The sequence below is a fragment of the Schistocerca americana genome, unplaced genomic scaffold (genome assembly GCF_021461395.2).
Source record: "Schistocerca americana isolate TAMUIC-IGC-003095 unplaced genomic scaffold, iqSchAmer2.1 HiC_scaffold_24, whole genome shotgun sequence".
Lineage (NCBI taxonomy): Eukaryota > Metazoa > Arthropoda > Insecta > Orthoptera > Acrididae > Schistocerca > Schistocerca americana.
Window position 1 is genome coordinate 5,921,866 of NW_025725950.1, and position 14,094 is coordinate 5,935,959.

A 14,094-nucleotide genomic window follows, 5' to 3' on the forward strand; every position below is an offset into this window, starting at 1 on the left:
TAAGTACAAGAAAACTGACTCTTCTTACTGTCTATATTATGAACCATTCCTGTGACACTAGTTATAGATTCCGATGCTTCACTTCAGGTTTACTGTATCCCTCTGACCTTCTTATTGACGATGAAACACAGAAATTGCATCGGAATTAAATACAAAAGGCACAATGCCGACGTAAGTACAAGAAGACTGGCTCTTCTTACTGTCTATGTTTTGAACCACTCCTGTGACACTAGTTATAGATTCCGATGCTTTACTTCAGGTTTACTGTATCCCTCTGATCTTTTTATTGACGATGAAACACAGATATTGCATCGGAATTAAATTCAAATGGCATAATGCCGACTTAAGTACAAGATGACTGACTCTTCTTTCTGTCTATGTTTTGAACCGTTCCTGTGACACTAGTTATACATTCCGATGTTTCACTTCAGGTTTACTGTTTCCCTCTAACATTCTTATTGACGACGAAACACAGAAATTGCATCGGAATTAAATACAAAAGGCACAATGCTACCTTTAGTAGAAGAAAACTGGCTCTTCTTACTGTCTATGTTTTGAACCATTCCTGTGACACTAGTTATAGATTCCGATGCTTCACTTCAGGATTACAGTATCCCTCTGACCTTCTTATTGACGATGAAACACAGAAATTGCATCGGAATTATATACAAAAGGCACAATGCCGACTCAAGTACAAGAAGCCTGGCTCTACTTACTTTCTATGTTTGAACCTTTCCTGTGAGACCGGTTTTAGATTCCGATGCTTCACTACAGGTTTACTGTATCCCTTGGACCTTCTTATTGACGACGAAACACAGAAATTGCATCGGAACTAAATACAAAAATCACAATGGCGACTTAAGTACAAGAAAACTGACTCTTCTTACTGTCTATGTTATGAACCATTCCTGTGACACTAGTTAAAGATTCCGATGCTTCACTTCAGGTTTACTGTATCCCTCTGACCTTCTTATTGACGATGAAACACAGAAATTGCATCGGAATTAAATACAAAAGGCACAATGCCGACTTAAGTACAAGAAATCTGACTCTTCCTACTGTCAATGCTTTGAACCATTCCTGTGACACTAGTTCTAGATTCCGATGCTTGACTTCAGGTTTACTGTATCCCTCTGACCTTCTTATTGACGATGAAACACAGAAATTGCATCGGAATTAAATACAAAAGGCACAATTACGACTCAAGTACTAGAACACAGGCTCTTCTTACTGTCTATGTTTTGAACCTTTCCTGGGTTATCGGTTTTAGATTCCGACCCTTCACTTAAAGTTTACTGTATCCCTTGGACCTTCTTATTGACAACGAAACACAGAAACTGCATCGGAAGTAAATAGAAAAGGCACAATGTCGACTTAAGTACAAGAAAACTGACTCTTCTTACTGTCTATGATTTGAACAATTCCTGTGACACTAGTTTTAGATTCCGATGCCTCACTTCAGGTTTACTGTATCCCTTGGACCTTCTTATTGACGACGAAACACAGAAATTGAATCAGAATTAAATACAAAAGGCACAATGCCGAGTTAAGTACAAGAAACTGACTCTTCTTAGTGTCTATGTTATGAACCATTCCTGTGACACTAGTTATAGATTCCGATGCTTCACTTCAGGTTTACTGTATCCCTCTGACCTTCTTCTTGACGATCAAACACAGAAAATTGATCGGAATGAAATACAAAAGGCACAATGCCGACTCAAGTACAAGAAGACTGGCTCTTCTTACTGTCTTTGCTTTGAACCATTCCTGTGACACTAGTTATAGATTCCGATGCTTCACTTCAGATTTACTGTATCCCTCTGACAGTCTTATTGACGATGAAACACAGAAATTGCATCGGAATTAAATACAAAAGGCACAATGAAGAGTGAAGTACAAGCAGTCTTGCGCTTCTTACTGTCTATATTTTGAACCTTTCCTGTGATACCGGTTCTATATTCCGATGCTTCACTTCAGGTTTACTGTATCCCTAGGACCTTCTTAATGACGACGAAACACAGAAATTGCATCGGAATTAAATAGAAAAGGCACAATGCCGGCTTAAGTGCAAGAGAACTGAATCTTCTTCCTGTCTATGTTTTGAACCACTACTGTGACACTAGTAATAGATTCCGATGCATCACTTCAGGTTCACTGTATCCCTCTGACCTTCTTATTGACGATGAAACACAGAAATTGAATCGGAATTAAATACAAAAGGCCCAATGTCGACTTAAGTACAAGAAAACTGATTCTTCTTACTGTCTATGTTTTAAACCATTCCTGTGACACCAGTTATAGATTCCGATGCTTCACTTCAGGTTTACTGTATCCCTCTGACCTTCATATTGACGATGAAACACAAATATTGCATCGGAATTAAATACAAAAGGCACAATGAAGAGTGAAGTACAAGCAGTCTTGCTCTTCTTACTGTCTATATTTTGAACCTTTCCTGTGATACCGGTTCTATATTCCGATGCTTCACCTCAGGTTTACTGTATCCCTTGGACCTTCTTAATGACGACGAAACACAGAAATTGCATCGGAATTAAATAGAAAAGGCACAATGCCGACTTAAGTGCAAGAGAACTGAATCTTCTTCCTGTCTATGTTTTGAACCACTACTGTGACACTAGTTATGGGTTCCGATGCATCACTTCAGGTTTACTGTATCCCGCTGACCTTCTTATTGACGATGAACCACAGAAATTGCATCGGAATTAATTACAAAAGGCACAATGTCGACTTAAGTACAAGAAAACTGACTCTTCTTACTGTCTATATTTTGAACCATTCCTGTGACACTAGTTATAGATTCCGATGCTTCACTTCAGGTTTACTGTATCCCTCTGACCTTCTTATTGACGATGAAACACAGAAATTGCATCGGAATTAAATACAAAAGGCACAATGCCGATGTAAGTACAAGAAGACTGGCTCTTCTTACTGTCTATGTTTTGAACCACTCCTGTGACACTAGTTATAGAAACCGATGCTTCACTTCAGGTTTACTGTATCCCTCTGATCTTTTTATTGACGATGAAACACAGATATTGCATCGGAATTAAATTCAAAAGGCATAATGCCGACTTAAGTACAAGATGACTGACTCTTCTTTCTGTCTATGTTTTGAACCGTTCCTGTGACACTAGTTATAGATTCCGATGTTTCACTTCAGGTTTACTGTTTCCCTCTAACATTCTTATTGACGACGAAACACAGAAATTGCATCGACATTAAATACAAAAGGCACAATGCCGACTTAAGTACGAAAAGACTGACTCTTCTCACTGTCTATGTTTTGAATCATTCCTGTGGCACTAGTTATAGATTCCGATGCTTCACTTTAGGTTTACTGCATCCCTCTTACCTTCTTTTTGACGATCCAACACAGAAAATTGATCGGAATTAAATACGAAAGACACAATGCCGACTCAAGTACAAGAAGACTGGCTCTTCTTACTGTCTATGTTTTAAACCATTCCTGTGACACTAGTTATAGATTCCGATGCTTCACTTCAGGTTTACTGTATGCAGCTGAGCTTCTTATTGACGATGAAACGCAGAAATTGCATCGGAATTAAATACAAAAGGTACAATGCCCTACTTAAGTACCAAAAGACTGACTCTTCCTACTGCCTATGTTTTGAACCATTCCTGTGACACTAGTTTTAGATTCGGATGCTTCACTTCGGGTTCACTGTATCCCCCTGACCTTCATATTGACGATGAAACTCAGAAATTGCATCGGAATTAAATACAAATGGCACAATGCCGACTCAAGTACTAGAAGACTGACTTAGCTTACTGCCTATGTTTTGAACCATTCCTATGACACTAGTTATAGACTCCGATGCTTCACATCAGGTTTACTGTATCCCTCAGACCGTCGTATTGACGATGAAACTCAGAAATTGCATCGGAATTACTTACAAAAGGCACAATGCCAACTCGAGTACAAGAAGACTGGCTCTTCTTCCTGTCTATGTTTTGAACCATTCCTGTGACACTTGTTATAGATTCCGATGCTTCACTTCAGGTCTACTGTATCCAGATGACCTTCTTATTGACGATGAAACACAGAAATTGCATCGGAATTAAATCCAAATGGCACAATGCCGACTTAAGTACTAGAAGACTGACTCTTCTTACTGTCTATGCTTTGAACCATTCCTGTGACACTAGTTATAGATTCCGAAGCTTCACTTCAGTTTTCACTGTATCCCTCTGACCTTCGTATTGACGTTGAAACACAGATATAGCATCGGAATTATATACAAAAGGCACAAAGCCAAACCAAGTACTAGAAGACTGACTCTTCTTACTGTCTGTGTTTTGAACCATTCCTGTGAGACCGGTTTTAGAATCCGAAGCTTCACTTCAGGTTTACTGTATCCCTTGGACCTTCTTATTGACGACGAAACATACAGAAATTGCATCGGAATTAAATAGAAACGGCACAATGCCGACTTAAGTACAAGAAAACTAACTCTTCTTACTGTCTATGTTTTGAACTATTCCTGTGACACTAGTTATAGATTCCGATGCTTCACTTCAGGTTTACTGTTTCCCTCTGACCTTCTTATTGACGATGAAACACAGAAATTGCATCTGAATTAAATACAAAAGGCACAATGCCGACTCAAGTACAAGAACACTGCCTCTTCTTACTGTCTATGTTTTGAACCTTATCTGTGAGACCGGTTTTAGATTCCGATGCTTCACTTCACGTTTACTGTATCCCTTGGACCTTCTTATTGACGATCAAACACAGAAATCGCATCGGAATTAAATACAAAAGGCACAATGCCGACTTAAGTACAAGAAATCTGATTCTTCTTACTGTCTATGTTTTGAACCTTTCCTGTGAGACCAGTCTTTGATTTTGATGCTTGACTTCAGGTTTACTGTATCCAGCTGACCTTCTTATTGACGATGAAACGCAGAAATTGCATCGGAATTAAATACTAAAGGTACAATGCCGACTCAAGTACAAGAAGACTGGCTCTACTTACTTTCTATGATTTGAACCTTTCCTGTGAGACCGGTTTTAGATTCCGATGCTTCACTTCAGGTTTACTGTATCCCTTGGACCTTCTTATTGACGACGAAACACAGAAATTGCTTCGGAATTAAACACAAAAGGCACAATGCCGACTTAAGTACCAAGACACTGACTCTTCTTACTCTCTATATTTTGAACCATTCCTGTGACACTAATTATAGATTCCGATACTTCACTTCAGGATTACTGTATCCCTCTGACCTTCTTATTGAGGATGAATCACGGAAATTGAATCGGAATTAAACACAAAAGGCACAATGCCGACTTTAGTACAAGAAAACTGATTCTTCTTACTGTCTATGTTTTGAACCATTCCTGTGACACTAGTTATAGATTCCGATGCTTCAAATCAGGTTTACTGTATCCGTCTGACCTTCTTATTGACGATGAAACACAGAAATTGCATCGGAATTGAATACAAGAGGAATAATGCCGACTCAAGCACAAGAAGACTGGCTCTTCTTACTGTCAATGTTTTGAACCATTCCTGAGACACTAGTTATAGATTCCGATGCTTCACTTCAGGTTTACAGTATCCCTCTGACCTTCTTATTGACGATGAAACACAGAAATTGCATCGGAATTATATACAAAAGGCACAATGCCGACTTAAGTACAAGAAGACTGACTCTTCTTACTGTCTATGCTTTGAATCATTCCTGTGGCACTAGTTATAGATTCCGATGCTTCACTTCAGGTTTACTGTATCCCTCTTACCTTCTTATTGACGATCAAGCACAGAAAATTGATCGGAATTAAATACTAAAGGCACAATGCCGACTCAAGTACAAGAAGACTGGCTCTTCTAACTGTCTATGTTTTGAACCATTCCTGTGACACTAGTTATAGATTTCGATGCTTCACTTCAGGTTTACTGTATCCAGCTGACCTTCTTCTTGACGATGAAACGCAGAAATTGCATCGGAATTAAATACAAAAGGTACAATGCCCTACTTAAGTACAAGAAGACTGACTCATCTTACTGTCTATGTTTTGAATCACTCCTGTGACACAAGTTATAGATTCCGATGCTCAACTTCTCGTTTACTGTATCCCTCTGACTTTCATATTGGCGATGAAACACAGATATTGCATCGGAATTAAATACAAAAGGCAGAATGAAGAGTGAAGTACAAGCAGTCTTGCTATTCTTACTGTCTATATTTTGAACCTTTCCTGTGATACCGGTTCTATATCCGATGCTTCACCTCAGGTTTACTGCATCCCTTGGACCTTCTTAATGACGACGAAACACAGAAATTGCATCGAAATTAAATACAAAAGGCACAATGCCGACTCAAGTACTAGAAGACTGACTTTTCTTACTGCCTATGTTTTGAACCATTCCTGTGACACTAGTTATATACTCCGATGCTTCACATCAGGTTTACTGTATCCCTCAGTCTCGTTGTATTGACGATGAAACACAGAAATTGCATCGGAATTAAATACAAAATGCACAATGCCGACTCGAGTACAAGAAGACTGGCTCTTCTTCCTGTCTATGTTTTGAACCATTCCTGCGACACTAGTTATAGATTCCGATGCTTCACTTCAGGACTACTGTATCCAGCTGACCTTCTTATTGACGATGAAACACAGAAATGCATCGGAAATAAATACAAATGGCACAATGCCAACTTAAGTACAAGAAGACTGACGCTTCTTACTGTCTATGCTTTGAACCATTCCTGTGACACTAGTTATAGATTCCGAAGCTTCACTTCAGTTTTACTGTATCCCTCTGACCTTCGTATTGACGATGAAACGCAGTTATTGCATCGGAATTAAATTCAAAAGCACAGTGCCGACTCAAGCACAAGAAGACTGGCTCTTCTTACTGCCTATGTTTTGAACCTTTCCTGTGAGACCGGTTTTAGATTCCGATGCTTCACTTCAGGTTTACTGTATCCCTTGGACCTTCTTATTGACGACGAAAAATACAGCAATTGCATCGGAATTAAATAGCAAAGGCACAATGCCGACTTAAGTACAAGAAAACTAACTCTTCTTACTGTCTATGTTTTGAACTATTCCTGTGACACTAGTTATAGACTCCGATTCTTCACTTCAGGCTTACTGTTTCCCTCTGACCTTCTTATTGACGATGAAACACAGAAATTGCATCTGAATTAAATACAAAAGGCACAATGCCGATCAAATACAAGAAGACTGGCTCTTCTTACTGTCAATGTTTTGAACCTTACCTGTGAGACCGGTTTTAGATTCCGATGCTTCACTTCAGGTTTACTGTATCCATGGACCTTCTTATTGACGATCAAACACAGAAATTGCATCGGAATTAAATACAAAACGCACAATGCCGACTTAAGTACAAGAAGACTGGCTCTACTTACTTTCTATGTTTTGAACCTTTCCTGTGAGACCGGTTTTAGATTCCGATGCTTCACTTCAGGTTTACTGTATCTCTTGGACCTTCTTATTGACGACGAAACACAGAAATTGCATCGGAGTTAAATACAAAAGGCACAATGCCGACTTAAGTACAAGAAAACTGACTCTTCTTACTGTCTATGCTTTGAACCATTCCTGTGACACTAGTTATAAATTCCGATGCTTCACTTCAGGTTTACTGTATCCCTCTGACCTTCTTCTTGACGATGAAACACAGAAATTGCATCGGAATTAAACACAAAAGGCACAATGCCGACTTAAGTACAAGAAAACTGATTCTTCTTACTGTCTATGTTTTTAACCATTCATGTGACACTAGTTATAGATTCCGATGCTTCACTTCAGGTTTACCGTATCCCTCTGACTGTCTTATTGATGATGAAACGCAGAAATTGCACCGGAATTAAATACAAAAGGCACAATGCCGACTCAAGTACTTGAAGACAGGCTCTTCTTACTGTCTATGTTTTGAACAATTCCTGTGACACTAGTTTTAGATTCCGATGCTTCACTTCAGGTTTACTGTATCCCTCTGACCTTTTTATTGACGATAAAACACAGAAATTGCATCGGAATTAAATACAAAAGGCACAATGCCGACTTAAGTACAAGAAAACTGATTCTTGTTGCTGTCTATGTTTTTAACCATTCCTGTGACACTAGTTATAGATTCCGATGCTTCACTTCAGGTTTACTGTATCCCTCTGACCGTCTTATTGACGATGAAACGCAGAAATTGCATCGGAATTAAATACAAAAGGCACAATGCCGACTTAAGTATAAGAAAATTAATTCTTCTTATTGCCTATGTTTTGAACCATTCCTGTGACACTAGTTATAGATTCCGATGACTCACTTCAGGAATACTGTATCCCTCTGACCTTCTTATTGACGATGAAACACAGAAATTGCATCGGAATTATATACAAAAGGCACAATGCCGACTGAAGTACAAGAAGACTGACTCTTCTTACTGTCTATTTTTTGAATCATTCCTGTGGCACTAGTTATAGATTCCGATGCTTCACTTCAGGTTTACTGTATCCCTCTTACCTTCTTATTGACGATCAATCACAGAAAATTGATCGGAATTAAATACGAAATGCACAATGCCGCCTCAAGCACAAGAAGACTGGCTCTTCTCACTGTCTATGTTTTAAACCATTCCTGTGACACTAGTTATAGATTCCGATGCTTCACTTCAGGTTTACTGTATCCAGCTGACCTTTTTATTGACGATGAAACGCAGAAATTCCATCGGAATTAAATACAAAAGGTACAATGCCCTACTTAAGTACAAGAAGACTGACTCATCTTACTGTCTATGTTTTGAATCACTCCTGTGACACAAGTTATCGATTCCGATGCTTCACTTCAATTTTACTGTATCCCTCTTACCTTCTTATTGACGATTAAACACAGAAAATTGATCGGAATTAAATACGAAATGCACAATGCCGCCTCAAGCACAAGAAGACTGGCTCTTCTTACTGTCTATGCTTTGAACCATTCCTGTGACACTAGTTATAGATTCCGATGCTTCACTTCAGGTTTACTATGTCCCTCTGACCTTCTTATTGACGATGAAACACAGAAATTGCATCGGAGTTAAATACAAAAGGCACAACGCCGACTCAAGTACAAGAAGACTGGTTCTTCTTACTGTCTATGTTTTGAACCTTTCCTGTGAGACCAGTTTTAGATTCCGATGCATCATTTCAGGTTTACTGTATCCCTTGCGCCTTCTGCTTGACGGCGAAACACAGACATTGCATCGGAATTAAATAGAAAAGGCACAATGCCGACTTAAGTACAAGAAAACTGACTCATCTTCCTGCCTATGTTTTGAACCATTCTTGTGACACTAGTTATAGATTCCGATGCTTCACTTCAAGTTTACTGTATCCCTCTGACCGTCTTATTGACGACGAAACACAGAAATTGCATCAGAATTAAATACAAAAGGCACAATGCCGGCTCAAGTACTAGAAGTCTGCCTCTTCTTACTGTCTATGTTTTGAACCTTTCCTGTGATATCGGTTTTAGTTGCGGATGATTCACTTCAGGTTTACTGTATTCCTCTGACCTTATTGACGATGAAACACAGAAATTGCATCGGAATTAAATACAAAAGGCACAATGCCGACTCAAGTACAAGAAGACTGGCTCTTCTTACTGTCAATGTTTTGAACCATTCCTGTGATACCGGTTTTAGTTCCGGATGGTTCACTTCAGGTTTACTGTATCCTTTGGACCTTCTTTTGCCGACGAAACACAGAAACTGCATCGGAATTAAATAGAAAAGGCACAATGTCGACTTAAGTACAGGAAAACTGACTCTTCTTACTGTCTATGCTTTGAACCATTCCTGTGACACTAGTTATAGATTCCGATGCTTCACTTCAGGTTTACTGTATCCCTCTGACTTTCGTATTGACGATGAAACACAGAAATTGCATCGGAATTAAATACAAAACGCACAATGCCGACACAAGTACTAGAAGACAGGCTCTTCTTACTGTCTATGTTTTGAACCTTTCCTGGGTTACCGGTTTTAGATTCCGACCCTTCACTTCAGGATTTCTGCATCCCTTGGACCTTCTTATTGACGACGAAACACAGAAACTACATCGGAAGTAAATAGAAAAGGCACAATCTCGACTTAAGTACAAGAAAACTGACTCTTCTTACTGTCTATGATTTGAACCATTCCTGTGACACTAGGTATAGGTTCCGATGCATCACTTCAGGTTTACTGTATCCCTCTGCCCTTCTTATTGACGATGAAACACAGAATTTGCATCGGAATTAAATACAAAAGGCACAATGCCGACTTAAGTATAAGAAAACCGACTCTTCTTACTGTCTATGCTTTGAACCATTCCTGTGACACTAGTTATAGATTCCTTTGCTTCACTTCAGGTTTACTGTATCCCTCTGACCTTCTTAATGACGATGAAACACAGAAATTGCATCGGAATTATATACAAAGGGCACAATGCCGACTCAAGCATGAGAAGACTGGCTCTTCGTACTGTCTATATTTTGAACCTTTCCTGTGATACCGGTTTTAGATTCCGATGCTTCACTTCAGGTTTACTGTATCCCTTGGACCTTCTTATTGACGACGAAACACAGAAACTGCATCGGAATTAAATGGAAAAGGCACAATGTCGACTTAAGTACAAGTAAACTGACTCTTCTTACTGTCTATGGTTTGAACCATTCCTGTGACACTAGTTATAGGTTCTGATGCATCACTTCAGGTTTACTGTATCCCTCTGACCTTCCTATTGACGATGAAACACAGAAATTGCATCGGAATTGAATACAAAAGGCACAATGCCGACTTAAGTATAAGAAAATTGACTCTTCTTACTGTCTATGCTTTGAACCATTCCTGTGACACTAGTTATAGATTCTGATGCTTCACTTCAGGTTTACTGTATCCCTCTGACGGTCTTACTGACGATGAAACACAGAAATTGAATCGGAATTAAATACAAAAATCAGAATGAGGGGTCAAGTACAAGACGTCTGGCTTTTCTTACCGTCTATGTTTTGAACCTTTCCTGTGAGACCAGTTTTGAATTCCGATGCTTCACTTCAGGTTTACTGTATCCCTCTGACCTTATTGACGATGAAACACAGAAATTGCGTCGGAATTAAATACAAAAGGCACAATGCCGACTCAAGTACAAGAAGTCTGGCACTTCTTACTGTCTATGTTTTGATCCTTTCCTGTAAGACCGGTTTTGAATTCCGATGCTTCACTTCAGGTTTACTGTATCCCTCTGACCTTATTGACGATGAAACACAGAAATTGCATCGGAATTAAATACAAAAGGCACAAAGCCGACTCAAGTACAAGAAGACTGGCTCTTCTAACTGTCTATGTTTGAACCTTTCCTGTGAGACCAGTTTTAGATTCCGATGCTTCACTTCAGGTATACTGCATCCCTTGGACTTTCTCATTGACGACGAAACACAGAAATTGCATCGGAATTCAATAGAAAAGGCACAACGCCGACTTAAGAACAAGAAAACTGACTCTTCTTACTGGCTATGTTTTGAACCATTCCTGTGACACTAGTTATAGATTCCGATGCTTCACTTCAGGTTTACTGTATCCCTCTGACCTTCTTATTGACGATGAAACACAGAAATTGCATCGGAATAGAAACAAAAGGCACAATGCCGACTTAAGTACAAGAAGACTGACTGTTATTACTGTCTATGTTTTTAGAACTATTCCTGTGACATTAGTTACAGATTCCGATGGTTCACTTCAGGTTTACGGTATCCCTCTGACCTTCTTATTGATGATTAAACACAGAAATTGCATCGGAATCAAATACAAAAGGCACAATGCCGACTTAAGTACACGGAAACTGACTCCTCTTACTGTCTATGTTTTGAAACATTCCCGTGACACTAGTAATAGATTCCGAAGCTTCACTTCAGGTTTACTGTATCCCTCCGACCTTCTTATTGATGATGAAACACAGAAATTGCATCGGAATTAAATAGAAAAGGCACAATGCCGACTTAAGTACAAGAAAACTGACTCTTCTTACTGTCTATGTTTTTAACCATTCCTGTGACACTAGTTATGGATTCCGATGCTTCACTTCAGGTTTACTGTATCCCTCTGACCTTCTTATTGACGATGAAACACAGAAATTGCATCGGAATTAAATACAAAAGGCACAATCCCGACTCTAGTACAAGAAGACTGGCTCTTCCTACTGTCTATATTCTGTACCTTACCTGTGAGACCGGTTTTAGATTCCGATGCTTCGCTTCGCTCTGACCTTCTCAATGACGATGAAACGCAGAAATTGCATCGGAATACAAACAAAAGGCACAATGCCGACTTAAGTAAAGGAAGACTGACTCTTCTTACTGTCGATGCTTTGAACCATTCCTGTGACACTAGTTATAGATTCCGATGGTCCACTTCAGGTTTACTGTATCCCTCTGACCTTCTTATTGACGATGAGACACAGAAATTGCATAGGAATTAAGTACAAAAGGCACAATGCCGACTCTAGTACAAGAAGACTGGCTCTTCTTACTGTCTATGTTTTGAACCTTTCCTGTGAGACCGGTTTTAGATTCCGATGCTTCACTTCAGGTTTACTGTATCCCTTGGACCTTCTTACTGACGACGAAACACAGAAACTGCATCGGAATTAAATGGAAAAGGCACAATGTCGACTTAAGTACAAGTAAACTGACTCTTCTTACTGTCTATGGTTTGAACCATTCCTGTGACACTAGTTATAGGTTCTGATGCATCACTTCAGGTTTACTGTATCCCTCTGACCTTCCTATTGACGATGAAACACAGAAATTGCATCGGAATTGAATACAAAAGGCACAATGCCGACTTAAGTATAAGAGAATTGACTCTTCTTACTGTCTATGCTTTGAACCATTCCTGTGACACTAGTTATAGATTCTGATGCTTCACTTCAGGTTTACTGTATCCCTCTGACAGTCTTACTGACGATGAAACACAGAAATTGATTCGGAATTAAATACAAAAATCAGAATGAGGGGTCAAGTACAAGACGTCTGGCTTTTCTTACTGTCTATGTTTTGAACCTTTCCTGTGAGACCAGTTTTGAATTGCGATGCTTCACTTCAGGTTTACTGTATCCCTCTGACCTTATTGACGATGAAACACAGAAATTGCTTCGGAATTAAATACAAAAGGCACAATGCTGACTCATGTACAAGAAGTCTGGCACTTCTTACTGTCTATGTTTTGATCCTTTCCTGTAAGACCGGTTTTGAATTCCGATGCTTCACTACAGGTTTAAAGTATCCCTCTGACCTTATTGACGATGAAACACAGAAATTGCATCAGAATTAAATACAAAAGGCACAAAGCCGACTCAAGTACAAGAAGACTGGCTCTTCTAACTGTCTATGTTTTGAACCTTTCCTGTGAGACCAGTTTTAGATTCCGATGCTTCACTTCAGGTATACTGCATCCCTTGGACTTTCACATTGACGACGAAACACAGAAATTGCATCGGAATTCAATAGAAAAGGCACAATGCCGACTTAAGAACAAGAAAACTGACTCTTCTTACTGGCTATGTTTTGAACCATTCCTGTGACACTAGTTATAGATTCCGATGCTTCACTTCAGGTTTACTGTATCCCTCTGACCTTCTTATTGACGACGAAACACAGAAATTGCATCGGAATAGAAACAAAAGGCACAATGCCGACTTAAGTACAAGAAGACTGACTCTTATTACTGTCAATGTTTTGAACTATTCCTGTGACATTAGTTACAGATTCCGATGGTTTACTTCAGGTTTACGGTATCCCTCTGACCTTCTTATTGATGATTAAACACAGAAATTGCATCGGAATCAAATACAAAAGGCACAATGCCGACTTAAGTACACAGAAACTGACGCCTCTTACTGTCTATGTTTTGAAACATTCCCGTGACACTAGTAATAGATTCCGAAGCTTCACTTCAGGTTTACTGTATCCCTCCGACCTTCTTATTGATGATGAAACACAGAAATTGCAACGGAACTAAATAGAAAAGGCACAATGCCGACTTAAGTACAAGAAAACTGACT